The 8307-nt window shown below is 38.4% G+C and overlaps 1 long non-coding RNA gene across 1 annotated transcript; it reads right to left on the reverse strand.

Annotated features, from left to right (window-relative positions):
- Nucleotides 1–289: 289 nt before the first annotated feature.
- On the reverse strand, nt 290–2323 carry LOC129769987 (uncharacterized). The gene is made up of 3 exons (XR_008742007.1): nt 2279–2323; nt 1951–2212; nt 290–1886 (listed from the first exon to the last, which is right to left on the reverse strand). It is a non-coding gene; the product is annotated as an uncharacterized LOC129769987 (long non-coding RNA).
- Between the last annotated feature and the right edge of the window lie 5984 nt (nt 2324–8307).

The raw sequence follows: 8307 nt of genomic DNA on the forward strand, positions 1-8307 counted from the left end.
AAAATCAGGGTAAAATCGACATCTTACGACTTTTCCAGTTGAAGTCTTTTTTTTGTAACTTTTCCGACGTCCTTCGTGCACACTTTTGTGATCCTAATTCATCTTAGATCAGTGGTGGGCAGGTATAGACACGGTGCGGGCATTAGAGTTTTTGTTATAGCCGCGGGCTGCAATGATTTTTTTTTACTACTTTTCATAATGAAATGTGAAATATCCGTATTTAAGTGGTAATTTTTTAACTTACTTTTTATTTTAAATTAGAAAGAATTCAATTCTATACCTGTGAAACTCATAACTAGGGAACAAAATAAGATAGAAACCCAAAACTTTTATTGAATGTATAAAAGTATCCAGAATTAACATTTTTTGGCAAATGTATTCGCTTCTTCACGCAGAGTCGAAAACACTAAAGCCAATCGTCAATCGCTGCAGCTTCTCGATAGAATTCTTTAACGATTGGTAATTCCAACGAGAACATCCACAGGGACGTAATTTGGGGAGATGAAGTCTGGCAGGTTTGTTGTCAGTCTCGTTTTTGTTTCCGAAGAGAGTTGCGTTGAACGCGTTCATGAAAACGTAGATAACATTGTACAGCCTACCGACCACGGACTTCTCTTTATTGGCCTATCGCCCACACCAGCTGTTTCTTTGTACTGTTGGGTTCCCGGAATAAATCGCCACAGAAAACGACTGCAACAGAAACCACCGCTTATAAAATGTGTAGTAGGCTATAAATATTGTGGCGCGGTATTGTATTTCAAAACAAGAATTAACCGGGCAAACGTATCGCCCCAGGCAAACGTAACGCCCCGGGCAGACGTATACCGTCCGACGCTCGCTATAGCTCGGTCGGACATTGCTAAAGGATCGTATCCTATGTTTCAAACTAACCGGGCAATCAGTGGATCCCAGGTTTGCGTGCGAGACACCGCCGCTTCCGACGGCGGGTCGGCGGTGGACTCGGATTGCGTCATCTTGGCGGCATGGGCCGCCTCGATTCCTTATCCTCGCCAAATGGGGACTTCGTCCCCATTACATTGTCCTCAGAATAAATTTCGAAAAACGAGAACAAGAGAATAAATTTATAATAGAAATGTGAGGCACATGATGTTTTTCCCGCGCCAAATATTTCTAGCCTACTACACTTTTTCTAAGCGGTTGTTTCTGTTGCAGTTGTTTACTGTGGCGATTTATTCCGGTCACCGTACTGTTGTAGTGTACGGAACGCGAATCGTTCATCGATAGGAAACGGTTTGAGCAGCTCGTAGATCTGTTTTGCCGGTTTCCCGCATTTAAATAACGTGACAGTTGCCACATGCTTCACGTACAGACCGAACTTTATCGTTGCTAGGAAACAGAACAAGTATCGATGGGACCATGAAACTTGGTGAGAGAGAAGCTCAACACTGTTTCGATTTCATTCGAACTACTTTTCTTGCGCCATTTTATCTAAATCAGCTTATTCTTATTCTTATTCTAAATCTTATTCTTGTTGTGTTCACGGATCAGTTGAATGTTTTTAAAAACAACACATTGACATGTCCGCGCTGGCGGCATTTCAGCTGATTTTCAGTCGGAATGAACGCGTTTTAAAAATTAAAATTATGAATAAAAATTAGCTTTTTTATATCAAACTGGTATTCTATTTAAATGAAAAACATTTTTGTTTGCAGGTGGTGAAAAAGTCTCATACGAAAATTGTTTATGAAGACAACTCCATATTATGATGAAAAAATTCAGCAACAATGTTGGAATTGTTTAGCCATATGGTTGAATGAAAGTCAGAAACACGTGTTTCAAGTAATCAAAACCAAGCTTTCGTTCCCTCTAGCAGACACACCTAACTTCGTGGGCAATCATGACTGTTGAGATGGATGAGTTTTTTTCTTAAATGAAATTAAGAGATCAAAATTCATATCATAAATAAAAATTAAAACCAGTCATACTTACGGTTATTCAACTTGGTTACGTTCGTGTTGAAGTTGTTGTTGGTGATTATGGTGAGATGATCGCTTTGGTCTGATCCCAAAAACAATACTTTACCGAAGCTGCAAACTTCGTTTTCATTCCATTCAGCTATTTTTTTCATTTTCATTTATACATTTCTGCTGTTGCTGCTGCTTTCCTTCCTTTGACGCGATATATCAACAAAGACTAGCTGCGTTCACCCCAACTTCGCCTGTATTTTGTCTCCGTGTTGTTGGATTTGTTTCTGAAATTAAATCAAGGAAACATCATTTATATTTTATAATTGAATACCAAAATTAACCTTACTTACAAAATTTAGTTCTCGAGTCATTCTCTGTTATGTTTTGAATGACAGTTTAGAGAGAAAGAGAAAAAGCAATCTCTTCAGTGATGCCGTTTCACTCAGTACAAAAAAATGCATACAATTATAGTTCAACTATAGACAGTGCTGCCTGCGGGGGGGGGGGGGTGCAGGGCTGAGGTTGATTTCAGCACTTTTGTAGCATATTGGGTCCTATTATAGAAATCGAATCGAGGATTCGATACAATCACTATCACTATCACACCGAGTAAAATCTGGAATTATAGAAATCGAGGAAAACAGCTCGATTCGTTACTCTGCTCGAATGTCAGTGGCCGTGCTAAATATTTTGAAACGAGCAAATCTTTTTTTGAGACATCTGCTATGAAAATTATAAATATTTATATTTCCAAAAGTGTTAATATGGTTATGTATTGGAGAAAACTGGTATTCCCTCAACGAATGAAGCTTAATAGGCGTAATACATTCATGGATGTGTAATAAAAACGACATCATGGAACATATGCTTTACAAAAACAATAATTATTAGAAAATTAACTTTTTCATGTATTTTCACAACTGCAATCTATGGAATTCTGTAGGGAGTCACGCATGAATCCCACTTTACTTGACAAAATATTTTTTTTGCATGTGATTCTCTTTAAGCGTAAATTTCTTGATGTAGCGGTATCAATAGCTTTATTGTATTGGGCCACCACCTGTGGCCCTAAATTGTCGCTTGTTGTGTGCTAGTGTTTTCTTTATCTTTCACCTCATGTCAATCCAAATCTGTAATTTAAAAACATTATTGTATTGCAAGACATTTCAGCTTTAGCATATGGTATAGAAAGTTCGGTATAGTATAGCAATGAAAAAAAATGCTGACAAAAGTAACACGTAATAATGTACGCTAGCAGGAATGAGCAATTTTTAGGTGGGAAATTCGGTTGATAGTAATTCAAAAAATATGATAGAATTCACTTATGAAGTTATATGGATCGTAGAAGAAACACTTACTTTCTGCCTTTCTGAACCAAGACAAATGGATGGTCTCAGTGCATTAAGCTCCTCAATGAATTCCTTCCACTTTTCCTTAACCGGTATTCTACTTGAACTGCCTCCACAAATACCTCGAGCAATGTTTACATTCGCTTTCATTGGTTTAACGAGTCGTTAAAACTGGTGGTGATTTGTCTGTCCACTCACTTACAGCCACTGAGATATGCGCTGGAAGTGAGATCTGCCTTCTAAATAATAACATGATTAGAATAAATAATGCTGGATTGAACACTTACCTTGTATAGACTATTCTGGCAGCACCGAAAAACAAATACTGATCAAAACAAACGAACATGTGTGGAAAATTGCATATATTTAAGCGTTTCTGAAATGTTTCCAAAAGAAAAATATCAAGGATGCAAACCAAAATAAAATAAATCTCTGAAGATATGCAACAAGCACACCAAACAACTAGAAAAGTTCTGACACTTGCATCGATATCTATCACTCGCACGGTGCTATCGAATTGCTCGATTTCTATAATAGTAAAATAGAGCTACGAGCAAAATTCTTATCGCCTCGACATCGGGCCAATGCTCGATTATGTTTTGAACTGGAAACACACATATTTAAAATGAAGTGTCAAAGCACAATTGTCGCAACGCGACGCATAGCGCGGCATTCTGGTCCCACCTATAGCGATGTGAAGCGTGTCTTCCAAACAACTTTCAGAGATTTTGTTCCTTGACTTTGATTTTAATTCTTTCATAACTAAAACAATTGCTCACAAATATTTGCGGATTCAAACAAAGAAGTAATAAAATGAGCATGTTTTATTAGTTCTGGAAATCGCGCTCCTGGAACATATCTGGAGTAGGAATCCAAGACATCATGGTTCTGAAATTTGGCACGCAACTTTAAATTACACTGCGTTTCAATGAGATTCATCTGCATGTTTTCTGCATGGAAGCTGAATGGGGTAGAGAAAATTGGAGAATTATTTCATGGGTTTTGAATCTCCAATATCTGTGAAAAAAATTAATCGACTGGCTATACATAAATCGAATGTCAAATTTAATGGTATGGGTACATTCGTAATTGTTCGGATCATTGACGTTTACTCACCAGCGAGTAACTGACAACGTAAAAACCCGGTTTTACTGCCGTTACTTGCATGAATTTATGTGAGTGTGAGCAGACAAGAACCAAAAACGTGAAAAAGTCTTATGAGTACTAACGAGAACGATTGTCAGAAGATTAAATTAGCACGAAAAAAAAGGGAGAAAAAGATTAGTTTGGATACACACGATTAACAAGAATTACTCGCAAAGTTATTTCTAATCAATTGTATGGAAGAATGTTCAACTATATCCATAATTTCGCTCATATGTTTTTTTTCAAATCAGGCCGCGGGCCGCATAAACAACTTCGGAGGGCGGCAGGATGGCCACCACTGTCTTAGATCATTGATCAGTGTATTCTATTAGTAGGTAAGTGGTTTGGTGCTTGTCGATGCTCAAATGTTTAGTTTTGAAATGTAAAGTCCATTCGGGGTAAAACCGACACCTGGTTTGTTTTTCACTGACAGGAAAAATGGGTCTTTTTGTAGAAGCGTCGTTTTAATGTTCCGAAAACAAAACGATAGAGCTGAAGCGATGTTCAGCTGAACAACAGCTAGAACAAATGTTGAGCAGAGCATGTCTACAAAAAAGGGTGCCAGAGCTCTTGGTATCCCTCGATCAACGCTCATCGGCCACATCTCCGGTGGATGCTCACCCAAGCTGGCATCGAAATTCCTGAGCTTCACTTGCTTGATCTTGAGAACCTTTTTGACGTAGGACTATTTCTTTCATTTCTTTATTGATCCAAAAACTTGGCCATGTGTCATTGACATCACCCTTCTGGAGCCCCTTATTACCTACCAACATCCGTTGTCTGGCTTTCGAATTGGAAAAAAAACATGAAATTTTTTTTTTCTTTATTAAATTTATCAGCCAAAGGCTGGTTCATCTCTAACAAACATGAAAAGTGTTTCAATGCGAAAAAGATACGTACAGGCTGAGATTTCTGAACCGGAATCCGAACCACTCGCTCCGCAAACCTGAGACTACATCAGCAGCAAGAGCTACGGCGCCCAATAAGCCAACAGTGAACCGCTTTTGTTTGCAGTTGAAATACATAAATTTGTTTGTTTTTTAACATTCAAATTATGTATCATCTGCAACTTGAAGACAGAATGATGACTCTGTTTTGGTTTTGTGGCTTGTCACTTGTCTTGCTGATTGCGCTGCACTTTGACGTCACTTTTATCCCGGAAACAACGCTCGAATTTACGAAAATTATTTGATCGATCGGAAAAGTTACCAATAAGCCATTCACGATTTATCAGTCATCCTGCTAGCGACCAGATTGCAGCGGAAACGAGGCTTTCCAAATAGATGTTTAAAAAAGATGCAGCAAAAAAAATGTTTAGATTCGTTTTCCAATTTGGCCTTTTTCAAGGCTGTGAGCGAAAGAACTAAGCAAATCTTAATGTCTGAGAAAGTCTCCTATAATTTAAAACATCAGTGCACCAGTGGCTGAGTGGTTAGCGTCTCACATTATCATGCCGGGTGTTCGGGTTCGATTCCCGTTCTGGCCGGGGGATTTCTCGTCGAAGAAATTTCCTTCGACTTGCACTGTGGTCATGAGTATTCAAGAGCTTGCCCCTCGGAATACATTCAAGGCGTGTTATTTGGCTTAAGAAATCTCAACTAAGTATTAATAAATGACGCTAGTTAATGCATACGTTGAGACGGCAAAAGTTCCACAGGGAACGTTAACGCCATCATCATCATCACACATCATCGAAATTTAAAAAATACTTTTTTAGACGAAAGTTTTGGTGGCCCTGGAAAAGACTTTCGTTTCCTTTAATTCATGAAAACTCCGTATACATTCGTGAGAATGTTCACTAGACATCAAAATTCGTTTAGAAAAAATGTAGACTATTATATCGTTGATCAAAGTATTTAGTATGATTCCTTGCTGTGGTGGCTGGGAGCAGACAAATGACCGCAAAGGGTTGATAGATTTTTCTGTTTTCAATAGTTTTCTTCCGAAGCAGTTTTTGTTCATAAAGAAATATGAATTATGCGACACGGAAGCTGAAAGTAAACGAATGGGGTAATCGGATTCGTTCTGGAAATTTTTATATCAAAAATCGACCTCACTCTCAATCTCGTGATGAGAAAGCCGTTTAAACTTTGCAACTGATCGAGCAAGACTGGTATAAAAACTATTAGGAGATAGCACTCATGAGACAGTTTGGGTAAAAATATGGGTAAAACACAAGAATATCGTACGCGGAAGATCATGAAGTTTGTGTGGTGGACCACCACAAATACCTTCAAAGCCTGGATTGACGCCAAATTAGGATATGATGTATGTATTGTGGAGTTGGAAGGAGTCGTTCATTGTGAGGTGTTTCCACATGGCCTAATTTAGCTAAAAATTGGGGGAGCTTGGTTAGGAAGATTAAAGGCATCCATCGTATAGCCCGCACTTTGAACCATGTGACTTCTACTTGTTCCTATCTCTGCACAACTCCTTTCATTGAAAACATTGGCCGACATTAGAGCCGTCGAAAATCACTTGGAATGTTTTTTCGTCGATGAACCACAAAAGTTGAAAAATAGAAAAATAAAATTATGATATTATCAGAAAAATAGCGAAAGGTTATAGATAATAATGGTAAATAAATGGTTAAATTTATTTTTAATAAGGAATTTTTTGTTTCAAAACTGAACGAAAAACCTGCTTTTGAAATGACCCACTATTATCGAATTGATAATCTCTGGTCAATTATTGAATTATTTTTCTATGCGTTCTTAGTGACGAACCTTCCAAAAAGGCTGAAAGGCTATATAATACAGCAACGAAAATTTCGTTCTTACTCCGTGAAATCGCATAAACTATCGATCTGGCAGTTTGAATTCCAGACCGAAAAAATCACAATCCGTCCGACCATTACGTTTTTGCCCACGGCATACTTTTCCACATTTTCACATTTTTGATAAATGGATCCAAACGATCTTCACCAGATTTCTCCAATCAGAGAGCGCAGGCTACGTATTTCCTTCGTTTGTCCTCCTCCCACCAGAGACGCACAAATTTCGTACCATTCATCCCGCACAAATCGTTGACCTCCCGACCGGCTGTGAATGTATCATTCCGACTGAAGTACACGTTTGCGCGATGATAAATGGAGCTACAATTTGATTCGGTCTGTTCTGCGATTTTCCAGAAATGATTTTCTTCGGTTTCTCCTCGATCCGGGATCGGAATTTATATCCCATATTTCCTCCGACCGTGCGCGTGCACGGAATCGTTTCGTGGCGGGGCAGATGGACACAGATGGATTTTTTTTCTTCTCGATGGAATTCTTACGGCATTGATTGTGTTTCGCAATCGGTGACATCAGCTTGGGTATCATCATTATTCTCTGATCAATGAAATAATCAAGTGAAACAAACTCGTTAATTAAAAAGTTCAATAAATGAGCCATTCAGTCACAATTTTCATTCAGTGCACAGAAAAACAATGGAATTGCGTTTAACCAAAGAGTCAACAACGTGACTGTATATGCTTGAATCTTTTATTGTGATTGGCTGACATACAATTTTCCACCTCATCACACGCTAGCCGTTCCATAACCTCCTGATATACTTAACACCCACTATAATCACACAAAACAGATTGACAATGGACCCAATCCGAATGTGAGGGAGTCCAATTTTTAATTAAATTGCATCAAATATTCACATTCCGGCATGTAGCTTTTGGCCCAGCGAAACGGGATTATTCCGAGTTGAAATAGTTTCAACATATTACATTGCTGTCAGTCGTACTCTGATGCACGGTTGTTCATTCGAAACGAAAAATTAAATTGCCACATTGCAGCAACTTTTATCGCATCCAGCGGAAATTTCAACCATTTCAATTAATCCCTCTGTCAGATGGAGTTAGCTTACAATTGGCAGCTCAAATTAAATCCCTCC

Source organism: Toxorhynchites rutilus, chromosome 2 (assembly GCF_029784135.1).
Source record: "Toxorhynchites rutilus septentrionalis strain SRP chromosome 2, ASM2978413v1, whole genome shotgun sequence".
Taxonomy (NCBI): Eukaryota; Metazoa; Arthropoda; class Insecta; order Diptera; family Culicidae; genus Toxorhynchites; species Toxorhynchites rutilus.